Source organism: Tamandua tetradactyla, chromosome 20, assembly GCF_023851605.1.
Source record: "Tamandua tetradactyla isolate mTamTet1 chromosome 20, mTamTet1.pri, whole genome shotgun sequence".
Lineage (NCBI taxonomy): Eukaryota > Metazoa > Chordata > Mammalia > Pilosa > Myrmecophagidae > Tamandua > Tamandua tetradactyla.
In genome coordinates, this window is record NC_135346.1 from 51,182,680 (window position 1) to 51,199,787 (window position 17,108).

Here is a 17,108-nt window from a genome sequence, read left to right on the forward strand (position 1 = left end):
AATCACTCCCCAGGGACACACAGCTACCACCTATCAGAACTAGGATTCCAGACCAAGGGTGTCTGGCCCCAAGGGCTGCGCTCTCAACCACCATGCAAGGCTCCCTTGCTTTTTATCTTCTGTTTAGGCAAGTGTGGGACTGCACAGAAAAATTAGGTCAAAGTTGATTCATATTGAGAGATTTTTTGTTGTTGTTCTAAATGTAACTGGCGGTGCAATGAGCGGTGCAATTGTGGCTCAGTGGCAGAATCCTTGCCTGCCGTGCCCGAGACCCAGGTTCGATTGCCAGAGCCTGCCCATGCCAAAATAAATTAAAAAATAAGTAAATAAATGCAATTTTCCATGTGATAAACGTGTGTAGATGATTTCACTTTTTTCTTCATACTTTCATGTATTTACTAAAAAAACTCCTGCCTTACTTTCACAATAACAAAAGAGGATACACAAAAAGCGCACTATTGTAGTATAGAGTTGCGGCCTTTGTCATAGGGACTGAAACTGCCATTTGGGAACATATTTGTACAGACACACACACGTGAGGAATTCTGAGCCAGGAAACTTGTCCCTATTTTTTCCTTTCTTTTCTGGGTGACCTTTGGCATATCTCTGCATCTTTTGAGGCTCTGTTTTCTCATTGAGAAATGGAGACTAATAATACTTCCCAGAAGGATAGGAAGGCTAAATGAGCCAGTGAATGTGCACCTACTTCATAAGTTTAAAAGCTCTATACAAAGGTGAATGGTTGTGTTTAAAGACATTTTTGACTTCTTTTTTCAAGTTTCTATTCTCAGCTATTTGCATAAATGTTATGCAACTTGTGTTTCGGAAAGTTTGCCAGGGAGAATTTTATCCTGCAGCCCTTGGCCAGTCAGGATGTGAGCTAGGGTGAAGTTCTGTGGGATAAGCAATCTACTGCTCCCTTTGAGAATTCTCTCAATTTGCAAATAGAAACATCGCAGTTGGCAAAAAGGAGCTGGAGTAATAACATTTATCATTCAGGTGGAGCCTTCCTGTTTGCACAGGGCTTGGTAATTGGTAATTAGCTGAACCCTCCCCTTGTTTCCCCTTCTCTCCTCTCCCCCTTTCCTCCCTGCCCTGCTGTGCCCCTTTAAATTCAGAGGCAGAAGCACCTGCATCCTCTTACCTCTTGTTCACTACTTCGGGTGCCCAGAAAGTCCCAGCAGGCCCCAGCTGTCTGATGAGCCTGGATCCAGGGTGAGAGTTATACCAGCCACACAAATTACCTTTGGCCCTGAGGCCCTGGGCTAGTATAAAATGAGGTCAGGCTCAGAAGAAATCAGACTTTGGGCAGGGAATAGTTTTAATATAAACAGTAAGTCTCTACCCCTTATCCTCTTTCCTTCTTAACTTTTCTCCCTCAACGCCCGACCTCTTCCTGGTCAGTTTCTTGGTAGCTAGTGATCCATCTTTGTTTCCTATACTATTAGCAAGTCACATTTCACTGTCTGCTCTCTCAAGCAGGGCAGATCTCCCTCATTCATATATTCTCAAGAAGAATTAGGAAACTGAGAATCTTGATGATCTTCTTGGATAGCCATTTAGACTCTCATGAACACCCAGTTCATCATTTTGGGTCCATTCAATCACACTGAAGTTCATTTGAAGGGACCCAGGATTTTTATTAGCAACCCCATCCTGCTTGAAAAATGAAGAGACTCATCTCTACATTACAGCAGGCTGAGATGCTTCTCTGGAAGGAAGGCTAAAAACTGAATAATTCACAAAAGCATCTGTTCTGACCATTTTTTTTTTCTTTTTCATCGATTTGGACGATCCAGGCATCCTCTTTGGCCTGGCATGCAGATTGTCTAAGGCCAAACTGCAGTTCCTCAGTTTGGGAGCTCACTTGTAACTACTTCCTCTAGGAGCCCCTTGAACTAAAAATGAACAGTGTATGTCCAGAAACAATTGCTCCTTTCCAATCTTCCTGGGAATGCTTCAGTCATATCAGGCAGCTCTCAGTCCTGTTTCAGATGAGCTGTTTTCCTGAACAGTAGGCTTTTAGACTTCCCTTTTTTATTTTAGATTTTTTTGTGTGTGTATGATGCTGCTTCTTTACTTCCCACCCCCAATCCGTCTATTCTGTTTATGGAAGGCTAAAATGTTTAATATATAGTAAAGAGGGAAGAAACGGATTTCTATAAACTCCATCTAGGGAGCAATTTCTGTCACAGATTGAGTCAGGTTAGGCAAAGTGACAAAAGACCTGTTGGGAATGAAGAGCTGGAGAAAATTATGAATCTACCTCCCTTGAGCTCCTGGTTGAAGGCTATCTGGCTTAGGAACTGGTGCAAATAGAAAGGGTTCCACTAATTAATGCAAGTTGAGGACCTGGTTCATCCAGGCAGTCCTTCCCGAGACTTAGTTTCTCCATCTGTAAAACGGAAACATGGAAGGCCTGGTAGATCATGGTCAAGAGCACTGTCCTGGGATGGAACCCCAACTCTGCCACTGACTGGCCATGTGACTCTCGGGGACCCAGCTCACCCCACTATGCCTCAACTTTTTCATCTGTAGAACAGGGTAATAATAGTAACTATTGGATAGAGGGTGTTGTCGAGAGAATTAAAAGTGATAATTCACATTAAATGTTTTAAAGGGTGCCAGACCCATATAGTAAGTCCTCCACAAGTATCATCTACTGCTGTTATCATCATTCTTCCTGGGATTTACCAAGTTCTGATTCCCTGAAAAAGAGATGATCTCTGCCAGCAGGCCCTGTTTTAGATCTCCTGTTTCCCCAGAGGAAAGCTGTAAAGGTGCATTGGGAACATCACCTCTGAGCATAGCCATGTGCAGAGGAGCCCTCTACCCAGTCCGCCTTCTTAGGCATGGTATAGTCATCTCAGGTCCCTGGTTTCAGTGCTTGAGCATGGAGTTGATCTTGGAAATGGAAATCCCTCTCTCAGAGTCAAGTAGGATTCCTTGAGCAAACATGAATCTGTAAAGCCAGTGAGGCCAAATGGATCCAGGGCTAAAAGACCCCACAGCTGTGGACCTATGCCCCAACTTGGGGAACACGGCATGGGGACTCTTACCTTGTCATCTCTCATCTGCCAGCACATACCTTGTCCCAACACCCTGCTCCTTACTTGCTGTTAAGAAACACTGCCAATTTAAATGTAAAGGAATTTTTTTACGATAGTTGTCTGCAAAATGGACCTCCCATCTTCCACCTTTTTTGAACTTCTACATAAGCCTTGGCATTAAGGTTTACACATGGGCCCTTTTTCCCTAATCGCATGACCACTGGTACGGGAATGTTCTGCATCAATCTTCTGCGAGTTCCAGCAGCCACCTCCAAAGAGGACATCGTGAAAACGATGACTGAGGAAAGTGAATCTGGCAGCTGTATGAGGCTGAAAGGTGGGAGCAGGGACCTGGCTAACGCAGAGTGTGGTGACTTTGACGTGGTCTAGGGTTTAATCATAGCAAATAGTACTTGCTGCATCATGTTATATTCTAAATTACACATACCATGGCTTGGAGCTAGAGGAAGATAAGCAAACCAAGACCTCAAGGCGTACAGCTCTGTGAATAGTTGAATGTGACTTGATGCATTCATTCAACACTTAGTTATTGAACTTTTATTGTATCTCAGATGCCATGCTGGGGGTACAAAGGTGAACGAAAAGAACAAGCTCTCTATCTCTAGGTATTCTTAAAGAGACCAACAAACTGTGGTACAATAAAAACAGAGAACATACAGGAAACACCAAAGGTTAGGGCAGAGGTGAGGTGGCCTACTTTAAGTAGGGTGGCCAAGAGCAATCTTTATGGCATTCATGCTAAGATGTAAAGGATGAAAAGAGCTGGTCATGTGAAGAGAGAAGGCAGAGCGAAAGAGTAAGAGCACCCATCTGCAAAGGCCTGAGATAGGAAGAGCTTGCCCCTTTCCTGGACTTGAAAGGCCTTGAAAGGCAGAGTCATGAAGGGTGGGATGACTTCCAATGAGTTTGAAGAGGTAGGAAGGGATCGATCATCTATAGCCTTGTAGGCTGCAGTAAGGAGTTTAAATTGTAATTCAAGGCAGTGGTTCTCAAACATGGACAGACACAAATCAGAATCACCTGGGCTTATTAAATGCAGATTTCCAGGCTGCACCGTCAGAGTTTCCAGTTCAGTAGGTCTGGGTAGGGCCTGGGATCTTGCATCTCTAACAAGTTCCCTGGTGTTGCTAATGTTGCCAGCCCCCGCACCAAGCTTTGTGGGCAGCTGCTCTAAAGCAATGAAAAGCCTGTCAGAAAGGTGGTTAATAAAACTGTCCAGACTTGGTAACTAAGTGTGGGATTAAAGAGGGAAAAGAATCAGAGATAATTTCAATAGTAAAATCTCATATGATCAGGAGATAAAACACATCAGAAAATCCCATAGTCAGGGTGAAATGATAGACAGTATGACCATCAGGAGTCTTCCTTGGATTTCAGTGGATGTGGGAATTCACAGATGCATATGCTATAACAAAGTGGGTGGAAGTTACAACCATGAGAGGGTATAAATGTAAGTAAGGGAAGAAGCACACAGAGGAATGAATAAGACACTGTCAACTTTGGGTTTCTCCAGATCCTCCTAGCCAATGTCTTCCTCCTATAGACTCAGTGCCAGCCACCTCAATGGCCAACCCTGCCCAGGGCCAAAAGTATATGGCAGCCTCCTCAGCCCACCAGCAGTGACAGGAAAGGGGGGCTACAGTTATTTTTGCTGCCACAGATCTTATACCTAGTGGCCCCATGTAGGCCAGCTCGTTTTTACCAGCTCCCCTCCACCCCTTCTCCCATCTTGTAGGAGACTGAGTCTGAATTCAGACTCTACTGTCTGAATCCCAATGTGAGAAAAACTAATTTCCCTGATCAGTGGCACTGTTGCATGACAGAGGAACCCCTCTTGGCACCTGAGTTAATCAGATCTTAATGTTCTCTATTCCTCCCCCAAAATGTCCCAACCAGTTTCATGCAGTTTGTAGCTATTTAATTTTCCAGCTTTGTTCTACCAGAGCCCAGGACCTTCTCTCCCTCATCAGTCTGTGCTGTTGAGAGCAAATTCAAATTATGAACCCACTGGGCAGGATGACAAAACCAATGACTGATGTGAAGAATGGTCCATCTAAAAGGGACATCAAAAAAACTGTGGAAAGGATGGTGTCATGGAAGCCAAAGGAGTGAAAAAAATTGGGGTTGTTTTTTGTTTTGTTTTTAAGAGGCTGAAGGACCCAAATACATCTGAAGTGTTGAAAAATATAGGAAATTAGGAAAAAAAATGGTTTGTCAACAAATCATGACAACCTCATAGAGAACAGTTATGAGAGAGTGGGTGGATGGAAGAAAACAGCAATCAAAGCCCAATAATGTGCATCTTGTGTACTAGGTTAAATACTACACAAGCGATTATTCAGTGATGAAAATTATTAATTGTGTACATGATGCTCACTACTCACTCTAAGCCTTGGGCCTTATCATCTGCCTGAATAGTGAAATAATTGGCAGATAACTGTACTATTATTACACTGAAACTTGCATGGAGATAAGCTAAAAGGTCAAGCATGTAGGATGAGGGTTATGTATGTGTCCCTTTTATCTTTGTACCCTAAGAAGAGCAGGTGGAACTTCATGGCCAGCCTGAACCCACAGCCAGCCCAAGAGCCTGCAGTTCTATGATACCCAATCTAAGAAGCAAGCCAGATTCTCTAGACAGCAAGCCTAGGCCAGCTCAGAAACCTCCTTGGGCATTTAGAAAGTTAAAGTTATTCTCAAATTCAATTTGAAACACATTTAGAAGCGAGGCCCTCGAGGGCCAGTATTCTCTTCTCCCTCTCATCGATCCTTGGCCCCATAAACATGCCCAATTCCCAGCCACATTGACACCAAGGAGATTGTCCCACAGTGTTAGAACAGACACAGACAACGCCCAGAGTGTTTTGCATTTGGAGATTCCAGAGTGGATCTGGGGAATTGTATGCAGACCATCAAACTTTTCTCCTCCTGGGATGCTTCTGAGAATAGGAAGCCACCCTGTTGGAGTCTTTGAAGGGTTTGGACCTGTCCGGTTCAATAGAACCTTCTGCGAAAATGAAAATTGCATTGTAGCCACCAGCTCCATGTGTCTATTGAGCACCTGAAGTGGGACTAATGTTTCTGAGGGGCAGAATGTTTAGTTTTACTTACATTTAATTAATGTACATTTAAATAGCCACATATGACTAGAAGTTCAGCATTCTAGACTTTGGTCCCTTCCCTCACTCACTCCACTGGTGCTGCCTGTGTTGGCTGGAGGGAACACAGAGGCTCTCAGGGTGAGGGGTGTCCTCAGGATGGCATTTCATCTTGGACCATTTCCTCCTGTCAAACAAGACCTTCATTTGCTGCAATTGAGTAAAACTCTTAAGGGGGTGGAGGACAAACGTATTAACAAGCTACAGATAACAAGAAAGTTCTTAAAAAATGAATGTGATGGCTGTTAAATGCTGCCAAATCAATTTGTGCAAAATAACAGAAGACAAGGATGAGCTACGGCTGACAGGGAGCAATTAAGTTTTGCAATTTTGCTTTGAATTATTAATTTTGAGAAGGACTGTTTCTCTTAAATTTAATCCTCGCCCTTTCAGTGTCAGGTATAAAGCCCTCTGAGGATGAGCCTCTCCTGTGTTGTTGAGCAGCCATCTCTGTTTCTTTTCTCGTACTTCATCAACATTTGCCATACTTTCTTTTCTCATATTTGCAACAAATTCGCCATACAAATAAATGTTGCGAGAGAAACAGATATGTTCCAAGATGAAGACATCCTCGTCAAATTTCCTGGGCTCATTTCTTGCGTGAGATGTCTCTCCCTGGCCATGCCATCCATGTACACATGTGTGTACTAGAGAGGGAGCAGCATATAAACTGAGAAGAGTGAAGTAGTGAGCAGTTGTCATTTTCCTCCTGGTAAAAATAAAATGACTCTGGTCTGTTGGCATATTTGGTTAACTCACATTGTTAATCACATTTTGGTGTCAGGATTAAGCCTTATAGAAGATGCTTTAAAGCATGACGGATTCCCTACACAGCCCAACCCTAAGCAATCCTCTTACAAATTCATGTTGTACCAAAGAGTGCCAGGAGAGAGTGAGGCTGGCTCTGCAAAACCCAGCCCCATTACTAACAAAAACAATCAAAGCACACATCTTGCTCCCAGCAGGGTCTGTGGGAAGTTCACAAACACCAGAGTCACTCAGAGTGGCTTGTTTCAATATTGCCATCTATCAGGAATGGAATAATTCTCACTTTGGTTACTCAAGGACTCCGGCTCCAATAGTTAAGCCCTTTAACCTTTCCAAGTGTACCTAAGTCCTTGGCACAGAAAATTAGATTTGGTTATTTTATGAGGCCATACTTTGGTGGTCAGACCAACTGGCTTGTTTCATCTGAGTTCTGTCCCTTACTGTATGTGTGTTCTTAGTAAAGTGACAAAACGTTTCTGAGCCTGCTTCCTCATCTGTTAAACTGGGCTAGTGCTGCTTTGTGGGATTTTGGTGAGGCTTAGGAATGAGGAATACCAGGTTCTTTGTATCAGGAGCTGACAGATGGCAAAGAGACAAGCACTGTGGTTCCAGCTTGAAATTCCCAGCTAGCCTGAGGAACCTGTGAACCCTTCCTTCAGGGGCCCTATCCTTCTGAATTGTTTCCCTGCTGCCTGTCCTTTCCTTTGACACTCTTTCTTCCTTGTGAGTCAGGAAAAATATCATTCATTCATTCATACATGCACATATCCAGCAAATACCTCTGAGAACCTACTGCATGCCAGGAACTGCTCTAGGGGCTGGTGATATAGCAGTGAACAGGAGAGAGTCTTGACCACATGATGCTTATATTTTAGTGAGGAGACAGACACAGACACAATGAACAAATGAAGATCTAATATCAAGTCAGGTGGAGCTAGGTAGAAAGATGAAAAAGAGCTAGGGAACCTGAGGAAGAGGATGGAACTAATGTAAGTGATTAGTGTGTAATCTTTAATGTCACCTGCATATACTAGACACACGCACAGAGAGTGAAAAAAAGCAGACCCCTTATTTAAAAGGATCAGAGATGAATAAGGAGCACTGAATGAGGACAAAGGGATAAAGAGCTGCAGGTGGGAAAATGGTTGGAACGGGCCTGGCTGAAGATTTGCTGAGGAAGAAGAGGTGCATAAGAGACAGAGGCTGCCGCATGGGGAGATGTATGCGGAGAGGGAAGGGGCCAAGGGAAGCCTGTGGAGTTCCCTCCGTTGATGTAACACTCTCCTGGGTCTCCTCATGAAGCTCTCAGGGGAAATGGATGTGACTTGCTGATGCCCTGGGAGTTAGTTTTTGGAGTTTTTAGGCCTGGGGACCCATGAAACTGGCCACAAGAAGAGGGACAGGCTGGCCCAAGGAGGCCCAGTCATCTTCAGATTACAACTCAAAATAAATGACGACATTTGTTATATGTTTATATTATAGTTTATTTATTTTCTGTATCTTTATATTTATATTGTTTTAAATAGTCCAAGCACCATGACAAGCTCTGGGATCTGTCCTGTAACTATTTCTTGAAGAGTGCTTTGAAAATTATTACTTTTTTTTTCTTTGCTTTGTATATATGTTATGTGTGTGTGTGTGTGTGTTTTGTTTTGTTTTTTATCTTTGTTTTTTTCTCTTTAATTGAACCTGGGTTTCCCGCATGGAAGGCAAGCATTCTACCACTGAACCATCCATGCGCCCTATATGTTATGTTACAAAATTTAAAAAGTTTTAAAAAATAGTCGGAACATTATAAATCAGTGTAAAGTAAAAATCTCAAGCCCCAAATTCCAGTCTCCAAAAGTGGCTACTATTAAAAGTGAAATGTGTACCCTTTCTGATATTTTCCTATACATATACAAACACATAGGCAGTGTTTAAAAATAAAGAGTGGTTTGCTTCTCTTTTTTAAGGAGAGAGAGGATATCATAATTTCCCAGGGACCAAGCCTCACACGCCCTCCCCCCAAAAAATACTGGTGTGGAATAATTTAGCACCAATTATAGCAATTCTCATAAATTCTCAAAGCTTCCCTGCTGCCCCCACCTTCAAGTCCTAAGGGCTCTGCAACAGACTCCACATCTGCCAGCTATTTTCTACAAAGAAATGATTTCTCCAGCAGATATTGACAGGGAAGATTACATCATTGCCCCCCCCCTCACTCCACCCTCTGGCCATTATGAGAGAGGCGCCAGTGCTCCATTCTCTCTCACCTGAAAGGAGGTGGGGATGGGGGCATGAAAACTAAATTATTTACCTTTTGCTGTGCTCTGTAAGAGAGAGGAACTGAACTGTGCGTTGCCATGGAAATCAGGTTCTGTTTACTAGCGGCTTTGTTTACTTGGAGGGTGGCAGGTTACCTCGTAGGACAGTTTCTCAACCCTAGCTGCACACTGGAATCACCTTGAGCTGTAAGAATACCGACACCTGAGTCTCACCCACAAAAATTATGATTTAATTAGTCTGGAATGCGGCCTGGGTATTCCCAGATAATTCTAATGTGCAGCCACGGTTTGAGAGCCTGTGCTGTTCCCTATTCTGGTAAATTGCCTGAGCATCAACAGTCAGCATAAAGGAATTCAATCCTTTATTTGAGTTTAATAGTGATACTGCATTCGGTCTGCCTATTGGTCTACCTCACGGAAACAATGAATCTTTAGTCCAACTCATTCCTTTTTCTTCCCGGATTTGACACACTTCCTGGTGAGAGGAGAAAATTTGTGTGTAAGTCAAGGGACTTTGCTGGCCTCTATTCCAGAAATATTGCCATGCTAAGAAAACACCTGTGAGCCTTAACCATCAAGCAGTTTTGGGGTTAGCCACTCACTTCTCCAGTGTCCAGTCATTCACCAATGTCTGCATTCCCTTCTTGGAGTTCCTTCAGCATGCAGATTTACAAGGTAGTAAGTTGATGTGGGGGTGTGCTGGAGTATAGACTCATGGTAACCACAGAGAGAGTGAACTCCGTGTACCCAGAGAGGAGGCCAGCACATCCGGGACATGCTGTAGGTCCATCTTTAATGGTGTTGACTTAAGGACCTCATGAGCTTTTTTGTTTTGGTTTGGTTTTTCCTTCACCCTGCATAACCAGACCCCATGGCCAATGTTACGTTTACCCATTCAGGGCAGACAATGTCATTCTTCTTGATTAATGCTTAGCTTTCTAATGCCCATCATGTCTGTGGGGAGTACCACTGAGATTGAGAACTGGCCATGCAGGGGATGGACTGGGTCCCCACCGCGGGGCAGCCATAAACCAGGATGAATGAGGTCTTCATCACTTGCTTTGTGTGTCATTTAGTAGAAATGAATAGAATTCTGAATTCCTTGAGACAAATACTGACTTGGCACCCAGAGGTACCCCCTCCATCGTCATTCCCAGGAATGATCTCCTGGGTTGATTTAGATTCTCCAACCAGGTTCCCTCCACCCTGCCCCCTTGTCCATGGAGCAGGTCACAGTTAATACCCATCACTGCTCTCCCCACTAAGCACAGACTCCCCGAGGGCAGGGTATTACCTGGGACTTGTCTTACACTAAGGAAATGCAGGCAGGCATGCTTGGAAATGAATGCTTGGAAGAGTCCACATTTCTCACGACAAAAGCGCCCACACTGGATTCAGACAAAAAGACAGGATCTGATCAGCTCTTTTTCCTCCTGGCTGTCTCAGCTTGTCCAAGACACTTCTGCTTGCTGTGCCCCATCTCCCTCATTTCCAGAATGGTGCTAGTGATAAGATCTCACCTATTTTGGATACTAATGAGTATTAAATGTGATCGCTCATGCGAAGTGTTCACATGGTCAGTACTTGATAAATGTTAGCTATCATATCATTATTATCAGTTTCATCATTAGCTCCATGGCAAGTTAATTTTAACATCGTCTGCAAACAAGCAAATAAAGTACGCTATGTTGCCAAAATACCTTTAACCATCTAGTCTTGATGCTAATTGATTGAAAAAAAGAAAGGGGAAAAAAAACACCCAAGAAAGTGAAAGTGCTATGCAGGAAGAAGCTGATGCACTATTAGCCAGAATATAAACTTGAGCTGCTAACATACTGAATATGGCCCATCCAAGATAGAGAGTTCAGCCTCAGTCAGGTCAGATTAATAGACAGAGCACTGGAGAGGGAGTCCACTGGGCCGGCAACTAAGCAGCACCTAAGACAGCTTGACAGAATTTCTATAGAAGGTCTGGCCTGCTCTGGGAAGAGCCCTCTATTGGAGGGAGCAGCAGTGTTCAAGGATGGGCTCCAGCTCACTGCCCTGTCTGAGTCTATTAGTATGCTTCTTGCAAGAGTCAAGATCTGTGAATTACAGACAAGATCTTCTATTCTGTACATTTTTGGATAGAAATTTAAAATCAGCAAAGGAGAAGGTCTCAACACATGCCAATGCAGGGAAACAATGTTGAGCATTGCGTTCTGATCCTGCTGAGCGAACTCTCAGAAGGCAGGACGGCTCTGCCTTTTTCTCCTTTTGTGTTAAGTCCCCAAGGTCTGAAATGCTGAATAGGCAACTAAATGGAGAAGTTTACATTGAGAACCAGTTTCTAAAACCACCACTACCTTTGGACAGCCACTGGAATCTCAGGTCAAGATTTGGGCGACTGTTTTAAGAAGTGAATGCTAATCTGTGCTAGCTGAGAAGCAAGTGCTTTATCATGTCCTGCCTACTTTGCAGTGAAATGAAGGTCCTCATAGCGAGGCAGTGATGAACACTGCAGATGCAGGGAAGGCATCTTTCATCACCATGTTATTTTGCTTAGCATGTGGACCGCTACATTATGTCTTAAAACTTGTCAAATTGTGCATAGTCCAGTAATTTCATAGAAAAACGGGTCCTCTAAAAATATAAAAAATCAGACATGTCTGGTAGAATGAGACATTATAACTCCAAAGTCCTGCAGATAAATAAGTAATTAGGAATGACATTTACTCAGTAGAGTATGCAGAAAACAACATCCTCTATCAACCACATCCTTAAATGGTTACAGTTTCACAGCTCTAAATACAACTAATAAAAGGCCAGGCAGACAGACTTTGGGATTTTAGCAGAATTTTTTTCTTGCAGAAACACAAAAAAACAAAGAGTTTTGAAGAAATATTTTCTCATTTCTTAAGTATTTGTGCAATAAGAACAAAATAGATCCCCAGTTGTCTGAAAAGGTTATAAAACTACTTCGCTGCCCTTCAAGAGATAGAGAACAAAATAAACAAAATTTGCATATTGACTATACACCCAGAATAAATCCAAAGAAGCAAAGAATTTTTTAAGAGATGCAATAATGAAAATATTGCCTTCCATCACTTCACAGAAGAGAACGCCTGTGCTTCCACAGTAGAGGTGCGACTTGGATGAGAACAAGGTGCCCAGGGCACAGCATTTAAAGAGACTTGTCATTCTCAGTGTGATGCAAACTCAGGGTTCCTCGCTCTCCTCACCCTCCTCCAACCCTGCTCCAAAACTCTGAACTTGCTGGGCAATTTTCGGAGAGGAAACTGAGGTCCAAGAGGTTAAGTGATTTATCTAAGCTCTCAACCCCTAGCCAGTAGCAGATCCAGTGCCGAGGGAAACGTTTGATTGCAAGAGAATCAAAACAAATAATGACATTTACTCTATAGGGTGCATGTTTCAGTGTTGAGGCAGGAAGAATCAGTAGGACTTTGTCATCGTGATTATCAGACTTCTTTTTTTTAATGAATTATCAAAAATTTGGATGTCATTGGAGAAACCATCTGGCTACCAGTCCATTTCAGGATCGAACGTTCCCTGGTGTGCACAAACCTCCGAGGAGGGGCCTATCTCCAGCCCATCTACGTTTGGTGCACTAACACTGCATTGTCCCCATAAATAATCTGTGATCAGAGAATCATAATTAAGACGTGGCAGTGCCCACTTAGTAAATTAGCTACATTGGCAAAACTCAATTTAAATAGCAATTTTGTCTCCAGTGATAGAATCATAACAGCACCCTTCACTTAATGAGCCAGACACTTAATAATTCAAACATACTTAGAGAAAAATCAAACAAAACGTCTCCATCACAGATTAGGTCTCCTGCCACCATGCCCACAGTTGCTTTGCAAACGGGGCAAGTTGGGCATTCTGTAGGAGAGGCTTGGTGTTTAGTGATCCAGTAGAGGCTGTCAGCTTAGGGGCACAAGGTTGACTAGATGACTTCTCTGAGACAGTATTCAAGCCCACATTCATTCCGTGTCCTAAATCACAGTTCTGAGATCTCTCCCTAATATCATCAGCTGTAAACATCTTTCAAGGCACTGCTTATTGTAGTGATTTAGAGGGGCCTGCAAACAATGGGCCCTCTCCCTGTTTTTGTAACTAAAGTTTTCTTAGAACTCAGCCATACCCATTTATTTGCTTACACATTGTCCATGACTACCTTTACACTGCGGTGGAGGAATTGAGTAATTGCGAAAGAGACCTTGAGGAAATCTGCAATGCCTACAGATTTCCTATCCAACCCTTTAAGAAAAAGTTTGTCGAGCCTTAGACTTAGGTTTTTGCATCCTGGATCTATCCTTCCCTGGACTTTGGATAGATACTTCCAACCTCCCTGAGCTATGGTTTCCTTACATGTGAAATGGAGATAATGGTAAAGTGTCTCCTGACGCTGTAAGATGTAGGTGAGATAAAGCCTGCTTGTCTGTGCTTGGCACATGGCAAACATTCAATAATGGCTAATGGCAATAATAACCACAATGATAACGTTAACAGGTATTGAGTGAGTACTATTTGCCAGACCCTATTCTCAGCTCTTTAGATAAATTAACTCCTCAAAATGCCCACAAAAACCCTAAGAGGTAGTAGATATCGTAATTTTTTTAGATTTTGCAGATGCAGAAAGAACATTATTTTATGCCTTCTAAACGCACTCATATTTACTTCTTTACGGAACATGTTTTACGCTGGATTAGCTCCATTACTCAACGGTAAGCTGCTCAAAAGCAAGATTTTAATGTCCCTTATCACCTTGACCTATGAACCTGGGGCCAGCAGACCTGAAAGAGGGATGTCAGCCATCCTTCTGTCAGTTACTAACAACACTGAAATCAAATGTTTCTTCTCCCCAGGGCTCTGGGTCCCTGTACACAGTCTGCTAGCCTGATGTCAGTCTTCTCCTTTTGGACCAATTTCTCCTGCCCTCTATAATGCAATGGGAGATTGGTTTCACCGTGAGCAACTGGTGAAACAATACTCCAGGTATTGGTGATGCAAATCACAGGAATTCAGGCAGACTAGAATTCTGACATCTCTGAAGATTTGAAACAGCCAAATATTCATTTATTCAACTAACATTTGTTGTGCATTTGTAATGCATGAGCCACAGAGGCTACCCCTGCAGGACCGCATGCTCCCTGCCCTCCCAAAGCTTATAGGCTGGTGAAGAAATATTTACAGAGCTACCCAGGCACAGCTGCCACCTTACACAAATCCCTTCCTTTTTCCGTCTTTTTCTTTTCATAAAAATGGAGGTGTTCTTCCTGGGATCTCCCCTTCCAAATATCCACCTTCAAATAAAATTAATGGGATACTTATTAAAGTTCTTGCAAGGAACTCAGCTGTCTATTAAGGTTCCTGAAGGGTACAAGAAAGAAAAAGCCAATTTATATGTAGCTGCTCCTGTTATGTCAGGCACTGAAAAAGGCACTTTACTTATCTTAGTTCCTTTATCTCTTACCACGTAACAGTGAGGTAGGGATCGTCATTCCCAATTTACAGATGGAAAAATGTGGCTCTGAGGGTTTCAGTGACTCGCTCAAGGTTAGCTAGCTAATAAGTGACAGTCAGAATTTTGCTACCCCCAAACCCATTTCCTCTCCCCTGGGCCTTCTCTGTCTGTGTTCTCCAGAGCCTGGGGGATACCTGAGGGCAGGAAGGGGTGTGAGTAGGTGGGTCCCAGGCTCCGCATCCCCACCCTGGAGCATCAGCCTGCTCTGTTGTTTTCTCTATGAGCATTCTACTGATTTTTCAAAAGGGATTTGCTGGTTTAAAAAAATACAGTAAAAAGATTTTTAAATAGAGATCTGCTTTACCGAGTGTCAACTCTGTGCCTGACTGTACAACTCTGTGCCTGAACCCAGTGGTTCTCAACTGGGGTGATTTTGCCCACCAGGGGACATTTGGCAGATGTCCGGAGACAGTTTTTATTGTCACAACTTGGGGAGAGGGATGTGACTGTCATCTAGTGGGGGTTGCTGAACATCCATCAGTGCACAGGATAGCCCCCCACAACGAAGAATTATTCAACCCCAGATGTCAGTGGGGCTGAGGTTGAGAAACCCTGATCTAGGCTAAGCCTTGGGAATTCAGTGGTGAGAAAAACAGAGAACTATCCTCATCGAGTAGGGCTCAGGTATTAATCAAATCTTTAATTACCAACTGGAGGGGGTCTCTGAAGGGAAAGATCGTGCTGCAAGCAGAGCCGACGACAAGGGACCTTTGTCTGGGAGGCCTGGGATGGCTGAGCCCGAAGGCTGAAGAGGGGCAGGGAGAGGGGAGTATCCCAGGCATGGGTGGCTACGGGTGACAAGTCCCTGGGGAGCAAGGACGAGTGGCCATTTGAAGGCCTGCGAGCTGGGATGGAAGGGGCAAGGGCAGGTGCAATGGTGTGATGAGGCAAAGGAAGGACTAGATCAGGTAGAACCCTAAGCCATCCTAAGAGCTAGGGGAACTGATGAAGAATCTTCCATAGTGGATGACGCGATTCCATCTGTGTTGGAAAAGATGAATCTGACTGCTGTTTGGAGAACAGAGTGAAGGAAGTAAGAGTGGCCCCATAAATCCAGCAGACATGTGATCCCATGAGCTTTTTCACGATGGAGGGATGGAATGGGGCAGTGCTTCCGGAATAGAGCTCTGCTTCTCTGGTGCTGCTTTCTTCAGTTTGTGCTTCACAGCAGGGTCGCTATGCAACAGGAATTCTGTCACCCATAAATGTCAAGCCCGATCCTTTCCCCCAACTTAAAAATATGTTCCATATCTACCATATCATTTGGGCTTCACATCTGCTCTAGAGTTGCAAAATAGCAATTCTCCTGCTGCCGTTAGTGAGAACGGAGGCAATTTGACATGCAAAGGATGTAGGCCTGTCTCTCATTTCTTTTTTCTTATTGACCTCTCCTGAGGTGTCAGAAAGCAGATTCTTATTAAAGTATTGACACCTGAGCAAGCCTGTAGTGTATTTCATTTGTGGCAGTGTGTGCATATGGGGTTGGGGAACGGTGGAAAAGGGAGTTAAAAAATCAGCTGTCAAGGCAAGAATAATATTGTTTTCCTTGGTCTACTCTTTCTTTCCCTGGTGACTTTTGGCTGAATCATGAAGAGTCTCCATGCCCCTCCCATGGTCTAATTAACTTAGAGGGAGTCTGAGCAGGAGGGGAAAATCTAAAAGCACCGGGGAACATGGTTCTGTAGATCTGGCACAATTCATTTTTGATTAGCCGCAGTTCACGCCCTTGTCCATGAACCACACCTACACTCAAGTGGGATGTCTTGAGGTATTGGGAAAGCATCAGACGTTTGAACTCGTTTGCAAGAATCTATTTCCGTATTTTACAGAAAACTGTAATTTCCCCTCCCAAGTTCCCTTTCGAGTAAGAAGGAAGAATTCTCCCCCAAGATGGCCCTGGCATCACCGGCAGCAGCTTTCACGTGTTTAGGAAACAAGGCTGTCAGGGTCTGGCCTTGGCCCTGTGAGGGATGCAGAGAAGTAGTGGGCACCTCCCTACCACCCTCGTGATGGGCACCATGTGAACACAGTGACCAAGGGGCCTACCAGCCGGCCGGAAGCTCCACTGGCAGGAACAGTTTTAATCCTCCAAAGCCCTGGGTGAAACTCTCCCCTCCGTCAGTGGCCCCCACTGTGCTCCCTCCAAGCATAGGCTTACTAGTCATCCAAAATATGGAGAGACGAATAATTACTTCCCAATGTCGATAGGATTAAATGAGAGTCTGTAAAATATCCAGCAAATGGTATGCATGCAACAAATATTATTCATGTTGTTATTAATAGCAAAAAAAGAAAAATAGAACAGGATAAATAC

The 17,108-nt window shown here is 43.7% G+C and overlaps 2 protein-coding genes across 7 annotated transcripts in view; one reads left to right on the plus strand and one right to left on the minus strand.

Moving 5' to 3' along the window:
• Positions 1–17,108, plus strand: part of DOCK2 (dedicator of cytokinesis 2) — a 446,749-nt gene that overhangs the window by 303,409 nt on the left and 126,232 nt on the right. The gene's annotated exons all lie outside the window — the stretch shown is intronic.
• The window catches only part of INSYN2B (inhibitory synaptic factor family member 2B), a 111,597-nt gene that overhangs the window by 58,812 nt on the left and 35,677 nt on the right, over positions 1–17,108 (minus strand). For 3 of the 4 annotated variants that reach the window (XR_013166310.1, XM_077137617.1, XM_077137619.1), the window contains exons 1-2: positions 9,297–9,354; positions 3,060–3,129 (exon numbers count right to left, since the gene is read on the minus strand). The exons of the other annotated variant lie outside the window; for it this stretch is intronic. The gene's annotated coding sequence lies outside the window, so the exon portion shown is untranslated. Of the gene's footprint in view, positions 1–3,059; positions 3,130–9,296; positions 9,355–17,108 lie in introns of those variants that run through there. 4 annotated transcript variants of the gene reach the window in all.